The 13202-nt window shown below is 37.0% G+C and overlaps 1 protein-coding gene across 33 annotated transcripts in view; it reads right to left on the bottom strand.

Annotated features, from left to right (window-relative positions):
• Positions 1-13202, bottom strand: part of TCF7L2 (transcription factor 7 like 2) — a 227746-nt gene that overhangs the window by 136054 nt on the left and 78490 nt on the right. The gene's annotated exons all lie outside the window — the stretch shown is intronic.

Genomic DNA, 13202 nt, shown 5'->3' with positions numbered 1-13202 from the left:
CTGAGGTCCAGAGGTGATATCCGAAGCCCAAGATCACACAAGAACTAAGTGGAGTGTCACAAAATCAAAACTCAGGTCTTATGCCTGCTAGTACTGTGTGTTTCTACATCCATATGTCCTATTCATACAGAATTTTCCTTTTCCTTTCCTATTTATACAGAATTACTTCTCCCTCTAATGTATTCTACACAAAGTAACCTCAACCATCTTGAATAGTAATCTATTGCTTAAGAGAAAAATCCAACCACAGTATCTTCACAAACATTGGTTCTTGTCAGCCCTTACCTCTTGGAATTACTCTTTTTGTACCTTCTTGAATCTTGCCCATTTCTGCCTGTTGAAATGTTACACATCCTTTAAAGATCCAGATCAAATAACATCTCTTCCATAAAGCCTTTTCTGACTCTTACCCTTACCCTGAGTAAGGGGAGAAAAGAACTACAACAGGATAACAAATTTCTTCCTAGAGAAGTCTAAAAATTGCTGCCTGACCTCCAACACTCACCCTCCCCATCTCATGGTCACTCATGACCTTGGTCCCTTAGTCAGGCCTCTGCCACCATGTTAATGATCCCCATCATCTAGTGCTCTTCCTCAGGGGAACCATACACGCACACACGTACAACTGACAAAAGGGCGCAAGTCAGAATCTATAGGGGACAATTTTTCCCTCTCATGACATGATTGCAGCTACAGTCACATCTTCTATACTATCCCTGACAATGCAGCCCTCAAGCAACTATTTTTGCCCCAAGTCAAGAATTCATAGGCAGCAATCTCCTTAAATGCATCATGAAAATACATTTCATAAGCAAATATTAATGTAAAATAATAAATATAAAACCAAATAAATTTTTGCTGAATTAAAAACTATAGGCATATATATATTCACGTTCATTTCTAAAAGATGTGACCCTCTCAAGATTCTTTTTAAACTAGTTTCCTAACTAAACAATTTGAAGTCTTGAACTTTTAAAAATCTTGTATTTATTCCAGGTTGGTCATCTCCATCCTAGGGAAAGAAGGTACTTTTTTTTTTAACAGTCTAGAAGAACAATGGGCACTCCTAGACATGGTGGGAGAAAGGAATGATTGGAACCCAAACACCAAAAATTATATTTCTTAATCTGACACCATAGCATCAGTCTGATGCTCAGAGAGAAATATCTGGGGACCTCTATTCCCAAATCTGCTACCGACTACAGACTCATGAGCATATCATAAAATCTGTCAGAACTTCATTTTCTTCCTCCAAAATTGAAAAAGTTCTAACAGTGATCTAACTTTCCCTTGAAACTGTAATATTCTTTACTGTTCTGTAAGAAATGACCAACAGGATGATTTCAGAAAGGCCTGGAGAGACTTACACGAACTGATGCGGAGTGAAATGAGCAGGACCAGGAGATCATTATATACTTCAACAATACTAGATGATGACCAGTTCTGATGGACCAGGCCATCCTCAGCAACGAGATCAACCAAATCATTTCTAATGGAGCAGTAATGAACTGAACTAGCTATACCCAGAAAAAGAACTCTGGGAGATGACTAAAAACCATTACATTGAATTCCCAATCCCTATATTTATGCCCACCTGCATTTTTGATTTCCTTCACAAGCTAATTGTACAATAATTCAGAGTCTGATTCTTTTTGTACAGCAAAATGATGTTTTGGTCATGTATACTTATTGTGTGTCTAAGTTATATTTTGATATATTTGGCATCTACTGGTCATCCTGCCATTTGGGGGAGGGGGTGGGGGGGTAAGGGGTGAGAGATTGGAGCAAGAGGTTTGGCAATTGTTGCTGCTGTAAAGTTACCCATGTATGTATCCTGTAAATAAAAGGCTATTAAATAAAAAAAAAAAAAAAAAAAAAAAAGAAACTGTAATATTCTATGACTACTATGGGAGTTTGTTCAGCCTGCTGTGGGGAGACTGTGTGCCTCTGACTTTTTCCCATTCTCACTCAGGGGGCACCAACCACATAAACACATGGGCTACACTGGTCAAAACCACTCCACAGAGTCATTTCCTTGAGGCCTACCAAAATGGCAATACGCCAATACTCACCTTTCCACCACAACTTTAAAAAATAAAAATGCCAGGACAAAGTCAAATTGAACCTCAACCCACCGTTAAATGCCAGCTCCTGTGGCAAAGGCCAAGGAATGGTTTCCTGCATCAAACACTGCACAAGCCAAATCAGAGGCTCATCCTTCTGATAAAAGATGAAACATTAGTCTGGTTTAGGTCAATCAGCAAGCATTTTTTAAGGACCTACTACGCGCCAGGTCTCCATCAAGGGCTCCTGCGCTCGCAAATTGTCATTCCCATAATGCAATATTAATGTGAAGGCTTATAATTCTTACTTTACATAAAAGCTTCATTGTGTGCCAGATCCAATCTCCACAGGCTACCTGCACCACATATTTTTACGAGCCTACATTTCAGCACTGAGAGCCTACAATACACATAATTTTCAATTATGTTAGGGCAGAACAGGATCACTGCCTATATAACATTACTGGTCGGAGGAAATGAGACTCGGCCCCACTGCCGAGAGACAGCTAACTAAATCCAGATGGTGAAGAAAGGGCATACGGCTTCCAGAGTTACCTTGGAGCAAACACCTCCTTCTCCCTCCACTCCCACTCTAACAATGACATGATATTACACATAATTGCAGGACCCCCACAAATCAGTGAATGACACTAGAGATTATAAACCAAAAACTCTAGGGACATTTTTGCTGGCTGAAGACCCGGTCAGAATTCTGACAAGGAAGTGATTTTATACATATTCACATCCCTCCCTCCCAAAAAGAAAGAAAAGATGGATTTAACAGATTTTTGTCTACTTCTGCAATAGGTCCTTATTAATAAGAAGGAAAATGAAAATTAAATACTATTTCAGCCAAAAGGAAAATCCTTTCCTTCCTTGTGATGCTAACTAGCAGGAAATTCTATTCTTTGGGGTCCTAGCTACATCTTGAAGAAGATGGTGCCTTAGATTTGAGAAAGACTAGGAATACCTCTCACCAGATTTTTCCCAGAAGTTTGACACTCATTTTACATTCTACAAGGGGAAAAAAATTCCCACCATCCCACTATGAAAACACCACTGGCTCAGGCTCTCTTCCTCCTTAGCCGCCTCAAACGTGGAAATTATGAATTGCCTACAAAAACATTAAACTTTTCAGCAAACTGGAATCAAAAAGGGCTGTGGGAATTATGGTACTGAAAACCGATGAAATGGCCTCGACTCGGTTTTCATTTTTTAAAAAATAAGGCCATCTTGGCTTAAGCATTTCAATCCCTTGTTTAATAATAATGTTCTGATCATGGATCATTAGGGTTTTTTCCAAAATAGTGTTTTATGATATGTCTTAGGGAGCTTAAGTTAAGCTTTAGGCGTCTCTCTGTGCAAAGATCCCAAAATTCAGGTTATACCATCGTACTTGAGAGAAATCAAAGAAGGTTTTAGAGCCTGTTAAATTGTCAGACAGAGAAAAAGGTAAACATTCCCAAGTACTCAAATTCCTCCCCCACCACACAGCAACCCCTTCCCCCTAGAACAAATCAATGACGTCTTCGTGTCCTGGAATGGTCAAATCTTTTGAGAAATTGAGGAAGAAGCACTGTACTGGATGAAGAATAAAGGAGAATAGAAAAACTGGTTCAAATCTTGGTTCTGCTACTTCTTTCCTAGGTAAACCTTCACAAGTCATTTAATATAGCTTTCTCTCAGTTTTTTCTTCCACCTAATGAGAAGATAAGAATCAATAGCTTTCAGATTATAAAGAAGGGAAAGGGACCTGTATGTGCACGAATGTTTGTGGCAGCCCTTTTTGTAGTGGCTAGAAACTGGAAACTGAATGGATGTCCATCAGTTGGAGAATGGCTGAATAAATTGTGGTATATGAAAATTATGGAATATTACTGTTCTGTAAGAAATGACCAACAGGATGATTTCAGAAAGGCCTGGAGAGACTTACACGAACTGATGCTGAGTGAAATGAGCAGGACCAGGAGATCATTATATACTTCAACAACAATACTAGATGATGACCAGTTCTGATGGATCAGGCCATCCTCAGCAACGAGATCAACCAAATCATTTCTAATGGAGCAGTAATGAACTGAACTAGCTATACCCAGAAAAAGAACTCTGGGAGATGACTAAAAACCATTAAATGAATTCCCAATCCCTATATTTATGCACACCTGCATTTTTGATTTCCTTCACAAGCTAATTGTACAGTAATTCAGAGTCTGATTCTTTTTGTACAGCAAAATAATGTTTTGGTCATGTATACTTATTGTGTATCTAAGTTATATTTTAATATATTTAACATCTACTGGTCATCCTGCCATTTAGGGAAGGGGGTGGGGGGGGGGGTAAGAGGTGAAAAATTGGAACAAGAGGTTTGGCAATTGTTAATGCTGTAAAGTTACCCATGTATATATCCTGTAAATAAAAGGCTATTAAATTTAAAAAAAAAAAAAAAAAAGAATCAATAGCTTTCAAGATCCCTTAGAATTTTAAATCTGTGAATCTAAAAGAATGAATGAATGAATGAATGAGGCATTTATTAAGTAATTACTGTGTACAAAGCACTGAGATAGAAACTAGGGATGCAAAAAGAAAAGTAAGGCAAATGCCACTCATAAAGAACTCATCATTTTCTTTTTAATTTTCTTCATCTCCCCCAATGCCTAGAATGATATTCTCAACATGGTGAGTGTTCAAAATTGTCCCAAATTTTTTTTTGTAATAGTATTAAATCTAGAATGAACTTTTAAGTTTAAATATATTTAAGATATACTTGATATCTTAGATATATTTAAAATACCCTAAATATCTTAAATATTTTAAGATATATTTAACCTTAGAAATTATGAAAGTTATGTGATAAAAGTAGTCTAATGATATAAACTTTATATTGAATACTGCAAAAGAAAGGTTGCAAAACTTGAATTTGTTATGTTTCTATCACTGTTCAAAGCAGAGCATGCTTAAATGCTAATGACTAGCACTAGTTAATTTAGGCAGTAATATCCCTCAAGGACAATTCATCAAGCTGTCAAATTTGATGGAAATATATCAATATAACAGAGTACTCTTATCACCATTAAGAACAAATATGGGCAACAGAAAAAATATGGAAAGACTCATATGAAAGAATGAAAAACTTAGCCAAATAAACAGTAGATACTGTGGACCTGAAGGAAAAAAAAGGGAGCTCATGTTCTAAAGAGGCATACAACACCTATGAAAGATTTCAGCTACAAGTTGAATAGAAAATTCCCATGGTTCTTAAGGCACCAAAACAATGCAGATGCTAAGATTTCTTTTTTAATGTCATTTTCACAGATAAAATGCCAGCACTACCTGATGTTGAATCATCTGACAATGCTGAGGACTTTTTTGGCAAGCAAGCAAGAAAAAAAACTTTCTAATTTAGGTCTTTATTAACTATGGCTATAACATCTGGAGAAACAAGGTACCAAGCTGCATCTCCATAAGCATTGCTTCCCAGGATGATGGCTGGGGGCACCGGGTTGGAAGTTTTGGTATTCCCAATATAATCCTAAAGGAACAAAACTGAGAATAATCATTCAAGCCTGGATTGAGAAATCATTTCTTCTCTCTGGGTGGTACTCAAAATTGCCCATCTGCAAAATTAGGAAGTTAAATTTGTTTTTCTAGGTTCCATACAACAATGTACACATAATCCAGTTCTTTGCAGGCTTCCAATGTTCCAGGGATGGGGCCTAGTTTCTGTCTGTCTGTCTCTCTCGCTCTCTCTCTTTCTCCCCCCAGTCCCCCAATGAAAGAGTTGATGAAGAAGAACATGACAGATGGACTATTGCATTGGGGATAGTTTTAATAGGTCTTATAATTATTTTTAAAAGAAGAAGAAATGTTTAAAAATAATACTCCACCTCTGGGGGGGGGACCCCCACATCTCCTTCTTTTACATTCTGTACAACAGAAATATCTCTTCCTTTTACATTCTGTAGATCAGATGGATGAACTGACAACATTTAACTTTTTACTTGCTTGTATGCTAGATGGCTAAAAAGATCCTACAAATAACCATAAAGCAGCACATCTCCCTTACATCTAAGAAACAAGTTGGCAAAGAAAGAAATCCAAAATAGCATATCTCAAGAAAATATGTTTAGTGGCCCACAGTGACTTTTTGGGCTAGGGCTTCATGGGCGGGTGACTCAAGCAGAGAACTAGGAATAGTCAGAGCCAGGGGGCTCTGACTCACTGTCCCAAGTTGTAACCACTAGACCACAGTCTCACCCAAATAACTACCCCGTCTTTCTGAAATGGAAGAGCAAAAATAAAACAAAATACCCTCTACAAATCTGGTTGGAAAAAGGCTCACACTTTCAAAAATCTCTCACACATTTCCCCAGAGACTTTGGCATAACCTCCCATTGAAGAAAATCATCAACAAGAAAATCAAACCACAAAGATAATTCTCTTGTTTGAGGTGAAATTCCTCACTTGCTTGACGTTAGAAGCATTTTCCTTTCCTGGGGAAAAATGTGTGTGTGTATGTAAGGGAGAGAACATGAATTTCTACTGAAGGGCATCTTATGGCTAGAACACCATCTGCTTGTTTGTTACCTGTAAACTTTACTTGTTGAATTTTATATAAACCAGAACAGGAAACCAGCTTGAGAGTCGAGGGAAAATATCATGCCCATCTATTTAGGAAGAGTTGCTTAGAAATGTGATGTCCAGTCAAGTCAGCCCTACCCATCTCTAACACAGTATCAGTTATGATATATAAACGCAGCTTAAATAATGAGAGACAACATGGCATAATGAACAGAATGCTGGGCTTGGAAGTCAAAAGAGCTACTTCTAAGTCTGACATTTAACAAGCTATGTGGTCATGTGGTAAAGCACTTAACTTTTCCTAGATTTATCTGTGAAATGGGGATAAAATTAATGTACTACCTGGCTCTCTCAGACTATTCACTGAAAGGAGAAATGCTGAATCTGAAGCTTAAATACTTTGGTCATATAATGAGAAGATTTAGACTTATTGGAAGAGAACCTGATATTGAAAAAGACTGAGCAAAAAGAAAAGGGGACAGCAGAGAATAAGATGGATCGAGAGTGTCATGGAAGCAACAAGCATGAGCTTGAACAGAATTCAGGAGGTAGTGGAGGAGAGAAGGGCCCGGCATGCTATGGTCCATGGGATCTCAAAGTCAGACTCCATTGAAGAACTAAACTCACTGGGTTATTCTGAAAAAAGTATAGCACAATTTCACTGCATCATTATAAATAATTATTAATAATTGCCTTGGTCAGTTATATTTCATGTCATCAATGTTATTGATCTTAATCTTGAAGACATCTAGTCAGTCTCTCTCCCTCTCTCTCTCCCTCTCTCTTCCTTCTTTTTTTTCTCTCCTCCAATATCTCTTCCTTTCTCTTTCTCTTTTCCCTCTCCTTCCCTCACCTTCACACTCTCTCTCTCTCTCTCTCTCTCTCTCTCTCTCTCTCTCTCTCTCTCTCCTCTGTTTTTCTCTCCTCCCCCTCCACACATGACATAAACACATACACATACACACAAGCACACCCACCAAAGAGAAAAGAAAGTTGGAGGGTAGTCTGAAGCACAAATCTTCATCCATGGAAATCTGAGTTACAGCTAGAGATCAGCAGCTTTTAGCACCCTCCTAAAATGCCTAAAACATTATTTGACCTAATCTCATGCTTTCATTAAATCAATTAAAAGAGGTATATCTGTAGTATTTTTCTAATCATTCAATTTTCCATTAAAAACTCACTTCTGATTCAGTCTTAGAGATGTGCCTGGGGCATTAGCAAATTAAGGATATGAATCCAGTTCTTACTCCAAGGAGTCCCCTCTATCCATTATGTCATACCTCAGAGGGAAACATACAGGAATTCAAATCTTCCTTAAGAAAGTTACTAGCTATGTGATGCTAGACAATTCAAACTAGCTCTCAGCCTCAGTCTACTTATCTGCAAAATAGGGGTAATAACAGTGCGCCTACTTCAGAGCTTTGTTACAAAGATCAGTTCAGTTGAGATAATACATGAACAGAAAAGATTTTGCAAACCTTAAGGCAATATATAAATATTGAAAATTATTATTATTCCTTGACCACTACAAATATTTAAATAAAAGATAAATAAAAGTCTGAACATGTCTACTCAGAAATATTTCAAAGTCAGAGGAGCCTAGTCCAACACCCTCATTTACTAGACTAAGAAATTTGAAACCTAGAGGGGAAATACAATATGCCCAAAGTCACACAGCCAGTTGGAGGTACATCAAAGACTTGGACACCAAGTCTCCAGATCCTCACCTTTTAGAACAAAGATGAACCTTGACAAGAGCTTGGAACCAAAGACTTTCTCTGCTTAGTCAAAGGGCATAACTTTAAATCCTGTCCCTGTTACTACTTCTGTGACTCTGGGAAAGTCATTTTTACCACACTGTGCCTCAGTCCCTTAATCTGTAAAATGAAAGCGTTCAATTGGATGCCTCGAAGGTCCTCTTCGGCTCTATAATCTAATCCTAAAATCTCAAAAAACAAGCATAAAACTAACAGTGATATGAATGCACACATACCACCCTCTTGAATAATCATTTAAATACTACACTCTAATAAAAGAAGGGAGAACAAATGACCATCTTCTTCTATCTAGAAAGAGGTTAGCTATTCTTTTAAGTTTATAGAGAATAGAACTCACATGTAATTTTTCAGTATGATGAATTACCATTTAGGCAGATTTGTTGAAAGTTAAGTATTCAAATTACAATTCTATTTGTATTAACTGGAAGCTACTATATATTTGTATGAAAATTAACAGTTTCAAAAAACCCCAAAAAAATAAAAACCGGAATTTCAATAAACAGTAGTTCATAAAGTGGAAAGCACTCTAGGAAAACAAAGATGAATAATGATCCAGTCCTTAGTCTTAAAGAGATTAAAACTAATAGAAGGAATATGACTGACATATGCACACACACACAAAGAATAATATGATACAAGGCCAATTATGGTAAGGAAAAAGATATAAAATTATATAACAAAATCTGAGGAATGGGACAATATGGGGGAGGAATCAAGGAGCAGCACAAATTACACAGCTGAATGTTGAAAAAAGACAATAATTTAACAGCAGAGATGAAGAAGCACATTCCAGGCATGTGGGAAAATGGGGAGTTTATTCTATGTGAATGCTAGGTGCTAAGAAAGGACATGACAGAAGTGGTTTAGTTTGGCTAAAACACAGCATGTGGGAAAGAAAATAATATGGGAAAAAGGAGAAAATATGATAGGTGGAAGTCATATTATGGATGGCCTCAAAATTAGGCTAAAAAGCTATTAGTAATGAGGAATCACTAGAGGCCAGGGAACTAAATGAGGATTACACTAGTCAAGGTGAGAGGAAATAAGGACCTGGATTTGAGTTACAATAGTCTAAGTAGAAAGGGGAAGGGAAGCAGTGCTATTATATAAAAGGAAACAACAGGACCCAACAAATGACTGGAGTTGTGTGTAGGAATTAGTATTAGAACAAGTACAATCAATGATTACTAGAAGGTTCCAAGTTTAGGTGACTCAGAATGTAATTTTACTATTACCAGAAATAGGGAAGACAGGGAAAGAATCAGGTTTGTATGGAAAGGTGATGAATTCATTTTTAGATATTGCTAAGGGGACATCAGAAGAAAATATCTGTTTAAAAAAGTTAGAAATGAGCAACTATTTAGGGAAAAGCTTGAAATATATTCAATGGGAGTCAATGACATAGAAGGAACAATTAAGCCATAAAAGCGAGCAAGAGAGTCGAGATAGAGACAGAACCAGAGATAGAAACTGATGAACATTGAGAGATAGGAGACAGAAAGTAAACTGAGATAGAGGTAGAAAGAGACAAAGAGAAAGAGAAAGGCAAAAAATAAACAAGCCAGGTATGAAGGACATTTGAAGAAATCATGAAAGAGGGAATAATCAACTCTATCAAAAGTTGTAGAAGATTAAGTGAAGATAAAATCCATAAAAGATTCTACTAATGAGATTTTTAAGAGATTTAAATTAACATAGAGATATATAAGTATTATGAAAGCAATGGAAGTCAGATTATAAGGAGTTAGTAGGTGATGAAAAAAACATAGAAAATGCTGACTATCCTTTCAAAGAAGTTTAACAGTAGAAAGAAGGAAGAAAATATGGCAGAAAGCTGGGCTCAGAATCAGAAAAAAGGCATGGATTCAAGTTCTGACCTTTCAAGGTCAAGGTACCAGCATAGTGATCCAAGCAAGTCACCTAACCTTCAAGTTTAAATTTCCTCATATGTAAAATTAGAAATATTTATATTATCTGCTCATAAGGATATTACAAAAAAGCTTGCAAGATAGTAAGCTAAAGAAAAAGTTTGTTTAGGATTTAGGAGACTGGAATATGCTTAATGTCCGAAAAGAAGAAACCAGTAGTAGGAAAAAATAAAGATGAGAAATATTGATTGATGGAGATCATTAGAGGAAGGAAGGAATAAAATTTGGGAGGCAAGTGGTAAAAAGACAGACAATTTCACTCTCTGATAGTGAAGTGAAAAATAGAATTAGATGAGGACACATGGCTTTTGCAGATATATATCAACTACTGACCTCCCTGATTTCCTTTAAGATTCAACTAAAATCCCCACTTTTATGAGAAATCTTCCCCAAACTTTTAACTCAAAGATCTTTGCTCTCTCAATTAGTTCCTATTTAAGCTGCATATAATTTGCTTTGTCTATATCTGTGTGTAAGTTGTTTCCCTATAAAATTGTTAGTTGCCTTCTTGTAAGCTCCTAGAGTGCAGGAGCTGTTTTTTTGCCTCTTTTTATATGCCCAATGCTAAGTACAATGACTGGTATTTAATAAATGTTGATTGATTGATTGGTTGAAAGAGAAGAAAGAAAGGAGACAGTTCATGAGAGAGGGCTTGGTTTTCTCTGTTAAAATAAACAATGAGGTCTCTGCTGAGAGACAGAGGCTAGATCACAGGATCAAAGATCTAGATTTGGAAGGGACTCAGAAGCCATCTATCTAGCCCAACTACCTCAACTTTACAGATTAAAAAACTAAGACTCAGAAAACTGGGTGATAGGTACTGTCAGAAGCAAAATTATCTGGTTATCTGACTGACTAAATCCATCAGCTGGAGTATGAGGCTAAAGGAAAGACTTGGAACAGGTGAAACACTAAAATATAATGAAACATAATTTCAGAAAGCAACTCAAGATTTTTCATGTCAAAATCTTGTCTGGTCTCAGTCATCACCTTCATTACCCAGTTCCACTGTCTTGTCCCATATATGCATGGAGAGGAGAGAAGTTCACTAACCTAAGGGCATGCCTAGGAAGTTTGACTTTGGAAACAATCCCATAATATATCCAACTGTTCATTTGTCTCTTGTCTCTCTCATAAAAGCAAAATGAAGGGTGTGTGAAAAAAATAATCCAGATAGTTCTACTTTTTGATGACTGGAATTCAAGATAAGCAGTTTAATGAGTCACTGTATTAACTGAAGAGAAAGCCATGGCTATCAGAAGACTGAGCACACAGTGTACAGGAGTGGGAAGAGGAAGAAAAAAGGCAAAGAGGTTTGAAAGCGACCATTTCTGCAAAGGAAAAAATGGTCAAATTGTCAAAAACTAACATTGGAATGGTCAAGGACCACAGCTATGGAGTACAAGTACTTCCCATAAGGCAATACAGAACTATTGTTCAGTACTCAAAGGACAACCAGAGCAGAATTCTAAAAATGGAAAACATTAGCACTGACTTTGAATTTCTCAGCCTCAGGAACACCTCATATTTCTATTTTAAATACATATAGTTAAGCTTTTCTAAATGGTACCTAACAATAATATCACCAGCTTAAAGTTGCCCAACATGTTATAGTTTTTCAATTTACTTCGTATCTATCAGCTCACTAGATGCTCACAACCACCCTCAAGTAAGCAGGTTGGGTATGACCATTTCATCTTATAGACAGCAGAATGAGATCAAAAGAGGTTAAAAGTCATAATCAGTGAGTGATAGTTATGACTAGAAAACAAGCCTTCTGATTTCTAGCCCAATGTTTTCTCTCCCTTCATATCACTCTTCTATATTATCCCTCCATTTTCTTTCCTCCAGCCCTTTGTCAGGATTCTAATATCCTCTCTGATTCTCAGTTATCCTTATCTGAAAATGACCCCAAAAGTCATCACACCCCCCAGCCTGAGTTTCCAAATCCTTCCCTGCTTCTCCCCATCAACTCAGATCTCTTTTCAAAATGCTTTCAGTACAAACATGGGTATGGCTTGTCTGCCTTCTGAGCACGGACCAACTTAACTGAGTCTGGAGAGGCATCAAGTTGACTGCAGTGATCAACAAGTCAATTCAATTTAGTCTAATCACTTGAGTTTCCAATGACAGTGATTCCCAAGGACTAGCTCTAACAAGTCACAAAGGATTTCTATCTGTCAGGAAAAGAAGTACACAGATGAAATTGGGAATCCTTGAAGTTACTAAAACAAAGAAGGTCCCATTTCAATATAAGAACTACTAAGGCTTCTCGTTGTGAAAGTAATTTTCTCATGGGTGGGTAGTTGCTCAAGGTCACAGCTTTATTCACCCTTCCTCAAAACCATTCACAAGTCCTTACTTTAAACTAGAAGTGTCATGCGTAGAGCACTAGAATGAAATGAAATTGGGAAATGTTTAACAAAATGAAGAAAAATGCAACACAACACAGATAATGTTAAATTGTGGTTTTGTAAGATAATATGAGGCTGTGGAGATTTGAGTTAATAATCACTGCTTTCAACTCTCTTTTCCATCTGCAAATTGTCGCTTCTTTCTACATGGATATTAAAAGCACACAAATCTAGAAACATTTCCATGATGTGTAAATGACATTTTGCCTTCATCACTTTTCCCCCTACGTTTTGAAAACTATGCTTAATAAATTCAGGTCTGAGAAACAATCAGTCCGTATTCTCACTGAATCTCAGCTTCTTCATGAAATGAGAGGAGGACCAGGAAGAAAACCTGAAAAGATAGGTTGGACATATATTAGATTACTTTCAGTGTAGGGGAGGAGGTAAAGGGAAGGGAGGGAGAAAAAAAATTGCAACACAAGGTTTTGCAAAGGT

Source organism: Sarcophilus harrisii, chromosome 2 (assembly GCF_902635505.1).
Source record: "Sarcophilus harrisii chromosome 2, mSarHar1.11, whole genome shotgun sequence".
Lineage (NCBI taxonomy): Eukaryota > Metazoa > Chordata > Mammalia > Dasyuromorphia > Dasyuridae > Sarcophilus > Sarcophilus harrisii.
Note: the sequence above shows the minus strand (reverse complement) of the source record. Positions and strands in the feature narration are given on the sequence as shown.